The sequence below is a fragment of the Mustelus asterias genome, chromosome 31 (assembly GCF_964213995.1).
Source record: "Mustelus asterias chromosome 31, sMusAst1.hap1.1, whole genome shotgun sequence".
Classification (NCBI taxonomy): domain Eukaryota; kingdom Metazoa; phylum Chordata; class Chondrichthyes; order Carcharhiniformes; family Triakidae; genus Mustelus; species Mustelus asterias.
The window spans coordinates 402,611-418,103 of NC_135831.1; the positions used below are offsets into that span (position 1 = coordinate 402,611).

At 47.7% G+C, this 15,493-nt stretch overlaps 1 non-coding gene across 1 annotated transcript; it reads right to left on the bottom strand.

Annotated features, from left to right (window-relative positions):
* Window positions 1-3,353: 3,353 nt before the first annotated feature.
* trnal-uag (transfer RNA leucine (anticodon UAG)) lies at window positions 3,354-3,435 on the bottom strand. Its single transcript has one exon. It is a non-coding gene; the product is annotated as a tRNA-Leu (tRNA).
* Window positions 3,436-15,493: the final 12,058 nt, after the last annotated feature.

Consider the following 15,493-nt stretch of genomic DNA (forward strand, 5'->3'; position numbering starts at 1 on the left):
TGAGGTGATGCATTTTGGTAGATTGAACCAGGGCAGGACTTACTCAGTTAATGGTAGCGCGTTGGGGAGAGTTAAAGAACAAAGAGATCTAGGGGTACATGTTCATAGCTCCTTGAATGTGGAGTCACAGGTGGACAGGGTGGTGAAGCAGGTATTCAGCATGCTTGGTTTCGTTGGTCAGAACACTGAGTACAGGAGTTGGGATGTCTTGTTGAAATTGTACAAGACATTGGTAAGGCCACACTTGGAATGTGTGGTTATTGGATAGGCACATGGAGCACACCAGGATGATAGGGAGTGGGATAGCTTGATCTTGCTTTCAGATAAAGCTCGGCACAACATCGTGGGCCGAAGGGCCTGTTCTGTGCTGTACTGTTCTATGTTCTATGTGTGCAGTTCTGGTCACCCTATTATAGAAAGGATATTATTAAACTAGAAAGAGTGCAGAAAAGATTTTCTAGGATGCTACCGGGACTTGATGGATTGAGTTATAAGGAGAGGCTGAATAGACTGGGACTTTTTTCTCTGGAGCGTAGGAGGCTTAGGGGTGATCTAATAGAGGTCTATAAAATAATAAGGGACACTGATCAGCGAGATAGAAAGTAGCTTTTCCCAAAGGTAGGGGAGTCTAAAACTAGAGGGCATAGGTTTAAGATGAGAGGGGAGAGATACAAAAGTGTCCAGAGGGGCATTTTTTTCACACAGAGGGTGGTGAGTGTCTGGAACAAGCTGCGAGAGGTAGTAGTAGAGGTGGGTACAATTTTGTCTTTTAAAAAGCATTTAGACAGTTACATGGGTACGATGGGTATAGAGGGATATGGGCCAAATGCGGGCAATTGGGACTAGTTTAGGGGGTTAAAAAAAGGGGCGGCATGGACAAGGTGGGCTGAAGGGCCTGTTTCCATGCTGTAAACCTCTATGACTCTATATCTATTGCCCACTCACTCAACTGTCCAGATCATTCTGAAGGATCTCTGCATCCTCGTCACAGTTCACCCTCCCACCCAACTTGGCATCATCTGCAAACTTTGAGATGTTACATTTTGTTCCCTCAACCAAATTATTAATATATATTGTGAATAGCTGGGGTCCCAGCACCGATCCCTGTGGCACCCCACTAGTTACTGCCTGCCAATTTGAAAAGCACCCATTAATTCCTACTTTTTGTTTCCTCTCTGCTAACCAGTTTTCTATCCATCTCAACACACTTCCCCCAATCCCCTGCGCTTTAATCTTGCACGATAATCTCTTCTGCGGGACTTTATCAAACGCTTTCTGAAAGTCCAAATATACTACATTGACTGGCTCCCCCTTGTCAACTCTACTGGTTACATCTTCAAAGAATTCCAACAGATTTGTCAAGCATGATTTCCCCTTCATAAATCCATGCTGACTCTGTCTGATCCTGCCACTGCTTTCTAACTGCTCTGCCATAAAGTCCTTGATGATGGATTTGTGAATTTCCCCCACTACCGATGTTAAGCTTACTGGTCTAGAACATAGAACATAGAACATAGAAAGCCACAGCACAAACAGGCCCTTCGGCCCACAAGTTGCGCTGATCATATCCCTACCTCTAGGCCTATCTATAGCCCTCAATCCCATTAAATCCCATGTACTCATCCAGAAGTCTCTTAAAAGACCCCAACGAGTTTGCCTCCACCACCACCGATGTCAGCCGATTCCACTCACCCACCACCCTCTGAGTGAAAAACTTACCCCTGACATCTCCTCTGTACCTACCCCCCAGCACCTTAAACCTGTGTCCTCTCGTAGCAACCATTTCAGCCCTTGGAAATAGCCTCTGAGAGTCTACCCTATCCAGACCTCTCAACATCTTGTAAACCTCTATCAGGTCACCTCTCATCCTTCGTCTCTCCAGGGAGAAGAGACCAAGCTCCCTCAACCTATCCTCATAAGGCATGTCCCCCAATCCAGGCAACATCCTTGTAAATCTCCTCTGCACCCTTTCAATGGCTTCAACATCTTTCCTGTAATGAGGTGACCAGAACTGAGCACAGTACTCCAAGTGGGGTCTGACGAGGGTCTTATAAAGCTGCATCATTATCTCCCGACTCCTAAACTCAATCCCTTGATTGATGAAGGCCAGCACACCATACGCCTTCTTAACCACCTCCTCTACCTGCGAGGCCGATTTAAGAGTCCTATGGACCCGGACCCCAAGGTCCTTCTGATCCTCTACACCGCTAAGAGTCTTACCCTTGATATTATACTCCTTCATCCCATTTGACCTGCCAAAATGGACCACAACACATTTGTCCGGGTTGAAGTCCATCTGCCACTTCTCCGCCCAGTCTTGCATCCTATCTATGTCACGCTGCAGCTTCTGACATCCCTCCAACCTATCCACAACACCACCAACCTTCGTGTCGTTGGCAAACTTACCAACCCATCCCTCCACTTCCTCATCCAGGTCATTTATGAAAATGACAAACAGCAAGGGTCCCCGAACAGATCCCTGGGGCACTCCACTGGTGACTGACCTCCATTCAGAAAAAAACCCATCTACAACCACTCTCTGCCTTCTGCAGGCAAGCCAGTTCTGAATCCACAAGGCAACAGCCCCTTGGGTCCCATGCCCTCTCACTTTCTCGAGAAGTCTTGCATGGGGGACCTTATCGAACGCCTTCCTTAGAGCCACTTCCTTAAGTACTCTGGGATGTAGATTATCAGGCCCTGGGGATTTATCTGCCTTCAATCCCATCAATTTTCCTAGCATCATTTCTCTCATATTGATCTCTCTCAGTTCTTTCCTTTCACTAAATCTTGCATTATCCAACATTTCTGGCATCTGATCTGTATCCTCTTTTGTGAAGACAGAACCAAAGTATGTATTCAGTTGCTCGGCCATTTCTTTGTCCCCTATTATACATTCCCCCGTTTCTGTCTGTCGGGGACCTACAGCAACCTTTCTCTTTACATATCTATAGAAACTCTCAGTGTCAGTCTTTATGTTCCCTGCCATTTTCCCCTTCTTAATCAATTCCTTGATCCTTCTTTGTTGGATTCTGAACTGCTGCCAATCCTCAGAGCTATTATTTTTCTTCGCTAATCTGTATGCTTCTTCCTTAGATCTGTGCTCACTTTTCACACAGAGGGATAGTGGTTGATAAAGCTGAGGTCACGGTAACTCGAGCCCTTTGACTCGGAAAATCGGCCAAGTCAGCGAATCACAAAGAAATGGCTGCAAGAGCTCGCTGATTTGCAAATTCGACAGACCCTTGGCTAGTTAATTTCAGACACAAAAACCATATCCTATCACGTACACAAATAATATAGATTTGGGTTAAAACTGGCGCGGTCAGGAAGAAGTTTCAATGACAGAAAACCCTTGGCAGCGGTGGGATTCGAACCCACGCCTCCGAGGAGACTGGAGCCTAAATCCAGCGCCTTAGACCGCTCGGCCACGCTACCGATGGGAAGTTTAGCTACAGCTTCATGTTGTGGTGTTGAGTCTCTGAGTTTGAGAAGCTTGTAACTGCTTTCTTTTATATTCACTGTCAGAATCTGAAAGGTGATTCAGTGTTAAGAGGATGGGGGGCAACAGGGGGGCAACAGGGGGGCACAGGTGGGTGGGGGCACAGGGGGGCACGGGGGGGTGGGGGGCAGGGGGGCACGGGGGGGTGGGGGGCATGGGGGCACAAGGGGGTGGGGGACACGGGTGCACGGGGGGGTGGGGGGCAGAGGGGCACAGGGGGGCACGGGGGTCACAGGGGGTGGGGGACACAGGGGGCACAGGGGGGGCATGGGGGGCACAGGGGGGTGGGGTCACAGGGGGATGGGGCACGGGGGGGACGGGGGGTGGGGGCACAGGGGTGCACAGGGGGGTGGGGGCAGGGGGGCACAGGGGGGCACGGGGGGCACAGGGGGATGGGGGCACGGAGGGCACAGGGAGGCACAGGGGGTTGGAGGCGCACCGGGGGCTGGGGGGCACAGGGGGGCATGGGGGGGGCACAGTGAGAAGTCTCGGTAAGAAGTACTTTCACTCAGTGTCAGCATTCTTGGATGAAAATGAGCTGCTGCTTTTCACTAATGAACTCGCTGGAACTCACATTTAAATGTGACTCACATTTCATTCAGGATCATTGGATTAACTAACAGGGAAGGAAGGGATTCGGTTTGTCCTCACCACTCCCTGTAATTGTAACACATTTTAGTCCCACTCCAATAACTTCTCCACATCCCTACTGATATTTTTCTTAAGATAATTATCCAATTCCCTTTTGAAATCCAGGACTACATTGGTCGAGGATTGGAGTATCGGGATAGGGATGTTTTGCTGCAATTGTACAGGGCGTTGGTGAGGCCACACCTGGAGTATTGTGTGCAGTTTTGGTGTCCTTATCTGAGGAAGGATGTCCTTGCTATAGAGGGAGTACAGCGAAGGTTTACCAGGCTGATTCCTGGGATGGCAGGTCTGTCATATGAGGAGAGACTAAGTGGGTTAGGATTATATTCACTGGAGTTTAGAAGAGTGAGAGGGGGATCTCATAGAAACTTATAAAATTCTAGCAGGATTAGACAGGGTAGATTCAGAAAGAATGTTCCCGATGCTGGGGGAGTCCAGAACTCGGGGTCATAGTTTGAGGATAAGGGGTAAATCTTTTAGAACTGAGGTGAGGAGAAATTTCTTCACCCAGAGGGTGGTGAATGTGTGGAATTCACTCCCACAGAAAGTAGTTGAGGCCAAAACGTTGTGTGATTTCAAGAAGAAATTAGATATAGCTCTTGGGGCTGAAGGGATCAAGGGATATGGGGGGATCAGGATATTGAATTCGATGATCAGCCATGATCAAAATGAATGATGGAACAGGCTCGAAGGGCCAAATGGCCTCCTCCTGCTTCTAATTTCTATGTTTCTATGCACCACACTCTCAGGCAACCCATTCAAGTGCTAACTAACCACTCGTTGTGTATAAAAAGTGTTTCCAGGTCTGACGAAGGGTCATCCAGACTTGAAACATTAACTCTGTTTCTCTCTCTAAAGGTGCTGTCAGAACTGCTGAGATTTCCCAGCATTTTCTGTTTTTGTTTCAGATTCCAGCATCCGCAATAATTTACTTGATCTTAGTGTTCCCTGGTCTTATTTCCATCAATGCCCTGTGGTTCACCAACCGTCTGCCAATTCTGAAGGGGAAGGGTGATAAGGCAGAGGTCAAGGTACATGTTGGTACCAATGACATTGATAGAAAGAGAGATGAGGCCTTGCATCAAGAATTCAGGGAGTTGGGCTGTAGACTAAAAAGCAAGACCTCTGGGGTTGTAATCTCGGGATTACTCCCAGTGCCACGCGTTAGTGAACACAGAAATAGGACAATAGCACAGATGAATGTGTGGCTTAAGAGTTGGTGCAGGAAGATTCCTGGATCACTGGGACTGCTTCTGGGGAAGGTGGGGCCTGTACAAGTGGGACAGTCTACATCTGAATCAGAACAGAACTAACGTCATTGTGGGACATTTTGCTAGTGCTGTTGGGAGGAGTTTCAACAAATTTGGCAGGGGGAGGGGACACAGACTGTTAGCAGAATAAGGGCACAGAGTCACACAGCAAAACAAACAAGTCAGAGGGACTGCAGCTGTATTAAGTTTCAAGGGAGTAAGGCCAGGCTGAATGGCCTCTACTCTAACACCAGGAGTATTGCAGGTAAAACGGATGAGTTGAGGGCAATGATTGACGCGTGGAAGTGTGATATAGTGAGCATCACAAGAGACATGACTGAAGTAACGAAATGATTGGCAACTGAACATTCCGGGATATAGAATCTTCAGACAAGACAGAGGAGGGGGTAAAAGAGGAGGAGGCAGTGCATTATTAGTTAAGGAGGCAGTCACTGCAGTAAGGAGAGATGATATATTGGAGGGGGCATCAAATGAAGCTTTGTGGATAGAGTTTAGGAATAAAAAAAGGGGCAGACACATTGTTAGGTGTTTATTATAGACCCCCAGATAGTCAGAGGGATATTGAGGAGCAAAGTTTGTGGAAATGTGTAAAAACAATAACAATAGGATTATTATATTCGGTGATTTCAATTTTCGCAACATTAACTGGGATATTCACAGTGTTAAGGGCTTGGATGGAGTAGATTTCTTGAAATGTGTACAGGAGAACTTTTTAAATCAATATGTAGAGGGTCCAACAAGGGAGGGAGCTGTGCTGGACCTGGTTCTGGGGAATGAAGCCGGACAGGTGGTTGAGGTGGTGATGGGGGAGCATTTTAGTGATAGCGATCACAACACGGTGCAATTTAAGTTTGTTATGGACAAGGAAATAGACAAACTGCAAAAAAATAAAATGTTTTGGATTGGGGATTTTAGTAAAATAAGACAGGATCTGACCATGGTGGACTGGGAACAGCTGCGAGCAGGAAAATCTACTGAAGAGCAATGGGGGGGCATTCAAAAAGGAAATGGGGAGGGTGCAAGGCCAGCATGTTCCCTCTACGGTGATAGGTAGAAATAACGAGCCCAGGGAACCATGGATGACCAGAGATATTCAGGATACAATGAGAAGGAAAAGAAAGGGATTAAAAAGTACAACGGGAGCTAATCAGTGGAGGCATTAGTGAGGTATAGAAAGTGCAGGGTGGAGCTTCAGAAAGCAATTAGGAATGCAAAGAGGGGATATGAGAAAGCTCTGGCTGGTAAAAGTAGGGAAAATTCCAAAATATTTTATAAGTATATCAATGAGAAGAGGATAACCAGGGAAAGAGTAGGGCCCATAGGGACCAAGGGGGCAATCTGTGGGTGGAGCCAGAGGACATTGGTATAGTGTTGAATGAATACTTCACATCCGTCTTCACCCAAGAGAATGAGGATGATCGTATGGAATTCAGGGAGAGAGACTGTGAGGTTCTTGAGAAAATTAACAGAGGGAAAGACAAGGTATTGGAGGTGTTGGCAGCCTTAAAAGTGGATAAATCTCCAGGTCCAGATGAATTGTGCCCCAGGCTGCTGTGGGAGGCAAGGGAGGAGATTGCAGAGGCTCTGACCCAAATTTTCAATTCCTCTCTGGCCATGGGGAAGGTCATGATGTGGAGATGCCGGCATTGGACTGGGGTGAACACAGTAAGAAGTCTCACAGCACCAGGTTAAAGTCCAACAGGTTTATTTGGTAGACGAAGGAGCAGCGCTCCGAAAGCTAGTGGCGTTTGCTACCAAATAAACCTGTTGGACTTTAACCTGGTGTTGTTAGACTTCTTACATGGAGAAGGTGCCAGAGGACTGGAGAACAGCTAATGTGGTTCCACTATTTAAGAAGGGTTGTAGAAATAAACCAGGGAACTACAGACCAGTGAAACTCACATCAGTGGTAGGGAAACTATTGGAGAAACGTCTGAAGGAGAGAATCTATCTCCACTTGGAGAGGCAAAGCTTGATCAGGGATAGTCAGCATGGCTTCATCAGAGGGAGGTCATGCCAATTAACTTTGATTGAATTTTTTGAGGAGGTGACCAGGTGTGTAGACAAAGGTAGTGCAGTCGATGTAGTTTATATAGATTTCAGCAAAGCCTTTGACAGGGTGCCCCATGGGAGACTTGTAAAGAAGATAAATTCACATGGGATACAGGGTAATTTGATAAAGTGGATTCAAAATTGGCTCAGTTGTAGGAGCCAGAAGGTGATGACAGAAGGCTGCTTTAGTGACCAGAAGCCAGTGTCCAGTGGGGTATCACAGGGATCTGTGTTGGGCCCCCTATTGTTCGTCATTTATATAAATGATATTGATGACTATGTGGGGGGTAGGATTAGTAAATTTGCAGATGGCACAAAGATTGGCCGGGTGGTTAACAGTGAGGCGGAGTGTCTTTGGCTAGAAGAAGGTATGGACGGAATGGTTAAATGGGCGGATAAGTGGCTGATGGAATTTAACCCTGAAAAGTGAGAGGTGATGCACTTTGGAAGGAGTAATTTGACAAGAAAGTATTCAATGAATGGTAGGACACTCGGAAGTTCTGTGGAACAAAGGGACCTTGGTGTGTTTGTCCACAGCTCTCTGAAAGCGGAAGGACATGTTAATAGGGTGGTGAAAAAGGCATATGGGACACTCGCCTTTATCAGTCGAGGCATAGATTACAAAAGCAGATAAGTCATGTTGGAGTTGTATAGAACTTTGGTGAGGCTACAGCTGGAGCACTGTGTGCAGTTCTGGTCACCACATTATAGGAAGGATGTGAACGCACTGGAGGGGGTGAAGAGGAGATTCACCAGGATGCTGCCTGGGATGGAGCATTTAAGTTATGGAGACAGGTTGGATAGACTTGGGTTGTTTTCTCTGGAGCAGAGAAGACTGAGGGGCGACCTGATTGAGGTGTGTAGGATTATGAGGGACATGGACAGAGTGGATAAGGAGCAGCTGTTCCCATTAGTTGAAGGGTCAGTCTCGAGGGGACAGAGGTTCAAGGTGAGGGGCAGGAGGTTTAGGGGGGATTTGAGGAAAAACGTTTTTATCCAGAGGGCAGTGACGGTCTGGAATGCGCTGCCTGGGACGGTGGTGGAGGCGGGATGCCTCACATCCTTTAAAAGCGTGTGGATGAACACTTGGCACATCTTAACATTCAGGGCAAAGGGTCAAGTGCTGGCAAGTGGGATTAGGTGGGAGTTTAGGTGTTTCTCGCATGTCGGTGTGGGCTCGATGGGCTGAAGGGCCTCCTCTGTGCTGTCTGATTCTATGATTCAATGATTCTATGATTCTATGATTCAATGATTCTATGATTCTATGATTCAATGATTCAATGATTCTATGATTCTATGATTCTATGATTCAATGATTCAATGATTCTATGATTCTATGATTCAATGATTCAATGATTCAATGATTCAATGTGAAATTTCTCACAATATTAAAAGTTGCTGAATATTTCAGCATTTTCTGCCTTGATTTAAGATTTCCAGCATCCGCAGTATTTTGCTTTTGTTTGACCCAATCTACTCTGACCCTCAACATTTTAAGCACCTCTTTCAAATCTCACAATGTTGCTCTCATGCAGAACTTCTCCATTTTGTTATTCATTTATGGGATGTGGGCATCGCTGGCTGGGACCAGCATTTATTGCCCATCCCTAATTGCCCCTTCAGAAGGTGGTGGATGAGCTGCCTTTCTGAAGAGCTGCAGCCCATGTGGTGTAGGTACACCCTCAGTGCTGTTAGGGAGGGAGTTCCAGGATTTTGACCCAGTGACAGTGAAAGAACGGCCGATATATTTCCAAGTCAGGATGGTGAGTGGCCTGGACAAAAACTTGCAGTTGGTGGTATTCCAATAAGTTTGCTACCCTTGTCCTTCTAGATAGCAGTGGTCGTGGTTTAGGAAGGTGCTGTCTAAGATGCCATATTGAATTCCTGCAGTGCGGCATGGACAGGTTGGGCCAAAGGGCCTGTTTCCATGCTGTAAACCTCTATGACTCTATCTTCCAATCGGTGCACATGCCTGCCACTGTGCATTATTGGTGGAGGGAGTGAATGTTTAAGGTGGTGGATGGGGTGCCAATCAAGTGGGCTGCTTTGTCCTGGATGGTGTTGAGCTTCTTGCGTGTTGTTGGAGCCGCACTCATATAGAACATAGAACATAGAAAGCCACAGCACAAACAGGCCCTTCGGCCCACAAGTTGCGCCGATCACATCCCCACCTCTAGGCCTATCTATAGCCCTCAATCCCATTAAATCCCATGTACTCATCCAGAAGTCTCTTAAAAGACCCCAACGAGTTTGCCTCCACCACCACCGACGTCAGCCGATTCCACTCACCCACCACCCTCTGAGTGAAAAACTTACCCCTGACATCTCCTCTGGACCTACCCCCCAGCACCTTAAACCTGTGTCCTCTCGTAGCAACCATTTCAGCCCTTGGAAATAGCCTCTGAGAGTCTACCCTATCCAGACCTCTCAACATCTTGTAAACCTCCATCAGGTCACCTCTCATCCTTCGTCTCTCCAGGGAGAAGAGACCAAGCTCCCTCAACCTATCCTCATAAGGCATGCCCCCCAATCCAGGCAACATCCTTGTAAATCTCCTCTGCACCCTTTCAATGGCTTCAACATCTTTCCTGTAATGAGGTGACCAGAACTGCGCGCAGTACTCCAAGTGGGGTCTAACCAGGGTCCTATAAAGCTGCAGCATTATCTCCCGACTCCTAAACTCAATCCCTCGATTAATGAAGGCCAGTACGCCGTACGCCTTCTTGACCGCATCCTCCACCTGCGAGGCCGATTTAAGAGTCCTATGGACCCGGACCCCAAGGTCCTTCTGATCCTCTACACTGCTAAGAATGGTACCCTTCATATTATACTGCTGCTTCATCCCATTGGATCTGCCAAAATGGATCACCACACACTTATCCGGGTTGAAGTCCATCTGCCACTTCTCCGCCCAGTCTTGCATTCTATCTATGTCTCGCTGCAACTTCTGACATCCCTCCAAACTATCCACAACACCACCTACCTTGGTGTCGTCAGCAAACTTACCAACCCATCCCTCCACTTCCTCATCCAGGTCATTTATGAAAATGACAAACAGCAAGGGTCCCAGAACAGATCCCTGGGGCACTCCACTGGTCACTGACCTCCATGCAGAGAAAGACCCCTCCACAGCCACTCTCTGCCTTCTGCAGGCAAGCCAGTTCTGGATCCACAAGGCAACAGCCCCTTGGATCCCATGCCCTCTCACTTTCTCAAGAAGTCTTGCATGGGGGACCTTATCGAACGCCTTGCTGAAGTCCATATAGACCACATCCACCGCTCTTCCTTCGTCAATGTGTTTGGTCACATTTTCAAAGAACTCAACCAGGCTCGTAAGGCACGACCTGCCCTTGACAAAGCCGTGCTGACTACTTTTGATCATACTAAACTTCTCTAGATGATCATAAATCCTGTCTCTCAGGATCCTCTCCATCAACTTACCAACCACTGAGGTTAGACTCACCGGTCGGTAATTTCCCGGGCTGTCCCTGTTCCCTTTCTTGAATATAGGGACCACATCTGCAATCCTCCAATCCTCCGGAGCCTCTCCCGTCTCCATCGACGATGCAAAGATCATCGCCAAAGGCTCCGCAATCTCCTCCCTCGCCTCCCACAGTAACCTGGGGTACATCCCATCCGGTCCCGGCGACTTACCAACCTTGATGCCATTCAATAGTTCCAACACATCCTCTTTCTTTATGTCCACATGCTCGATCCTTTCTGTCCACCGCAAACCAGCAGTACAACCACCCAGATCCCTTTCCACCGTGAATACCGAGGTAAAGTATTCATTAAGCAGCTCCGCCATTTCTAACGGTTCCGCACAAACTTTTCCCCCTTCACCTTTTAAGGGTCCTATGCCTTCACATCTCATCCTTTTACTCTTGACATATTTGTAGAAAGCCTTGGGATTCTCCTTAATCTTACCCGCCAAGGCCTTCTCATGACCCCTTCTCGCTCTCCTAATTTCCTTCTTAAGCTCCTTCCTACATCCCGTATACTCCTCTAAATCCTTAACACCTCCTAGCTCTCTGAACCTTCTGTACGCCTCTCTTTTCTTATTCACCAGGTTCATCACAACCTTCGTGCACCACGGTTCCCGTACCCTACCAACACCCCCCTGTCTCATCGGAACGTTGTCATGCAGAGCTCCAGACAAACATTCCTTGAAAATCCTCCACTTTCCTTCGGTACTTTTCTCCAAGAATGCCTCCTTCCAATTTACCCGTCTAATTTCCTCCCTGATGACACTGTATTTCCCTTTACTCCAGAGAAACACTTTCCTAGCCTGCCTGATCCTATCTCTTTCCAATGCTATCGTGAAGGATAGCAAGTGGGGAGAATTCCATCACACTCCTGCCTTGTACATTGTAGATAGTTGGACATGGTCATTGCCTAGCACTTGTGTGGCACAAATGCTACTTACCACTTGTCAGCCCAAGTCTGGATAATGTCCAGGTCTTGCTGCATTTGGACATAGAACCTTAGAAAAGTTACAGCACAGAAGGAGGCTAATCGGCCCACCTTGTCCATGCCAGCCCGAGCACACCCAGGTGCTCTTTTTAATCCCACTTCCCTGCACCTGGCTCATAACCCTGTAGCACCTAAGGTGCAGATCCAGGTACTTTTAAAAAGAGTTTAGTGTCTCTGCCTCCACCACAAGTCACTCAGTGATATGAACTGTTTCAGGATCTGAGGAGTCGCAAGTTATGCTGAATACGGTAGAATCAATAGCAAGCATCCACGCTTCTACCTTATAACGGAAGGAAGATAATTGAAGCAGCTGAAGATTGTTGGGCTTCGGACACTACCCTGAGGAACTCCTGCAGAGATGTCCTGGAACTGAGGTGACTGACCCTCCACAACCACAACCATCTTCCTATGTACCGGTACGATTCCAACCAGCGGAGAGTTTGCCCCTTGATACCCATTGACTCAAGTTTTGTTAGGGCTCCTTGATGCCACACTCGGTCGAATGCTGCCTTGATGCCAAGGGCTGTCACTCTCACCTCACGTCTGGAATTCAGCTCTTTTGTCCATGTTTGAACCAAGGCTGTGATGAGGTCAGGAGCTGAGTGACCCGGGCGAAACCCAAACTGGGTGTCACTGAGCAGGTGATTGCTGAATAAGTGCCACTTGATCGTGCTGTTGATAACACTTTCCAATTCTTTGCTGATGATTGAGAGTAGACTGATTGGGCGATAATTGGCCGGGTTGGATTTGTCCTGTCTTTTGTGTATAGGACATACCTGGGCAATTTTCCACATTGTCAGGTAGATGCCAGTGTTGTAACCATACTGGAAGAGCTTGGCTCGGGGAGCGGCAAGTTCTGGAGCACAAGTCTTCAGGACTATTGCTGGAATATTATCAGGGCAGTAAGAAGTCTCACAACACCAGGTTAAAGTCCAACAGGTTTATTTGGTAGCAAATACCATAAGCTTTCGGAGCAGAGCTCCTTCGTCAGATGGAGTGGATATCTGTTCTCAAACAGGGCACAGACACAGAAATCAAATTACAGAATACTGATTAGAATGCAAATCTCTACAGCCAGCCAGGCCTTAAATGTACAGACAATGTGGGTGGAGGGAGCATTCAACACAGGTTAAAGAGATGTGTATTGTCTCCAGACAGAACAGCTTGTGAAATTCTGCAAGTCCAGGAGGCAAGCTGTGGGGGTTACTGATAATGTGACATAAATCCAACATCCCGGTTTAGGCCGTCCTCATGTGTGCGGAACTTGGCTATCAGTTTCTACTCAGCGACTCTGCGCTGTCGTGTGTCGTGAAGGCCGCCTTGGAGAACGCTTACCTGAAGATCCAAGGCTGAATGCCCGTGACTGCTGAAGTGCTCCCCCACAGGAAGAGAACAGTCTTGCCTGGTGATTGTCGAGCGGTGTTCATTCATCCGTTGCCGTAGCTTCTCCGCTCCGGGGAAGTACTGGGCGACGAAGGGTACTCTGTCTACCGTGTCCCGTGTTTGTCTTCCAAGGCGGCCTTCACGACACACGACAGCGCAGAGTCGCTGAGCAGAAACTGATAGCCAAGTTCCGCACACATGAGGACGGCCTAAACCGGGATGTTGGATTTATGTCACATTATCAGTAACCCCCACAGCTTGCCTCCTGGACTTGCAGAATTTCACAAGCTGTTCTGTCTGGAGACAATACACATCTCTTTAACCTGTGTTGAATGCTCCCTCCACCCACATTGTCTGTACATTTAAGACCTGGCTGGCTGTAGAGATTTGCATTCTAATCAGTATTCTGTAATTTGATTTCTGTGTCTGTGCCCTGTTTGAGAACAGATATCCACTCCATCTGACGAAGGAGCTCTGCTCCGAAAGCTTATGGTATTTGCTACCAAATAAACCTGTTGGACTTTAACCTGGTGTTGTGAGACTTCTTACTGTGCTTACCCCAGTCCAACGCCGGCATCTCCACATCATATTATCAGGGCCCATTGTATCCACTGCCTTCAGCCATTTCTTGATAACAGATGGAGTGAATTGAATTGGCTGAAGACTGACATCTGGGAACTTCTGGAGGAGGCCGAGATGGATCATCCACTCAGCAATTCTGGCTGAAGCTGATTGCAAATGTTTCAGCTTTATATGAAACATCTTATATGAACATCTGAATTAAGACCATTCGGCCCCTCGAGTCTGCTCTGCCTTTAGGTACAATCATAGCTGGTCTAATTGTAGCCTCAACCCCACATTCCTGCTGACCCCCCAATATCCTTTCACCCCTTTGTTAACTAAGAATCTATCCACCTCTGCCTTACGATTCAAAGACTTTGGGCCCGATTTTACCAAAACTTCACGCCCGTTTTCGGGCGTGAAATCACGGTAAAGTTGGACGTCGGGCCTATACCACGATCTGCACCCGATTCTGAGCAGATCGCGGCTTTACCGACACCCGATTCAGGTGTGGGCACGGTCCTGGGAGTCAGGCCCCCCTCGGCAGAGCACACCCCCAACCTACCTCGATCGCTGGTCTCCCTCCACCATCCTTCCGACCTGCAGTCCATTGAGAGCCTGCAGCACCTTCCTGGCCTTCCGCTGGCGTCCACCGGAGGAGGTGGGTGGGCTCAGATGGATCTCTGGTTGGGGGGGGAGGATGGACTTGGGAGAATCTTGCAAACTGAATATAATGTAGCATCTTCTTTGTGCTGCCTAATTATCTATGGGAAAGGTAATTAAACTACAGTGTCCTCGTGAGCAATTAGTGACCTGTATAATACATTTGTGATCTGTAACTGGATTGTTGATGTCCCTGTAGCCATGAGCCAGGTGGTCAAATGTTCAGAGTCTGTGGTGAACCATAGATGGTTACCACTATGGGTACTGAACCATAGATGGTTACCACTATGGGTACTTGTACATATGTTACTGTTGTCACTGTTGGGGTTAGGGTTGGGGTGTTCTACCTGTTGGTATTGTTCTGTGGTACACTCCGGTTGGCTCCGCCTACCTGTAGGAGTATAAAGGTCACTGCACTGCCTGGTGACCCTTTAGTCTGGGATTGTATTGTTAAGCAGTATGCTCCATTCTTGTTACTAATAAAAGCCTTTATTTCCCGGGTACGATCCAGCCTCCCGAGTGATTTAATCGCGCATCAATTTTATTAGTAACAATTTTGGTTAAAGAAAAAACCATGGAGCAAATGTTAAAACCCGATCGGCTTACCTTAGATCCACGTGCGGCTGGAGCGTCGAACACTTTCGACCATTGGTTGAAGTGTTTTCAAGACTATATCGATGCCTCAACAGCCATTCAAAACGATGCCGATAGACTGCGGGTCCTCCATGCAAGGGTAAGCGACACTGTATATTCATCAATCCGCGATGCCCAAGACTACAAAGGGGCCATCGAACTACTTAAGAAACTGTACAACAAACCGCCAAATGAGATTCATGCTCGACACCTTCTAGCCACTCGACGGCGGCAGCCCAGCGAAACGACAGGACAGTACCTGTGTGAACTTCAGCAGCTAGCCAGAGCCTGCAATTGCAAGCCAGTG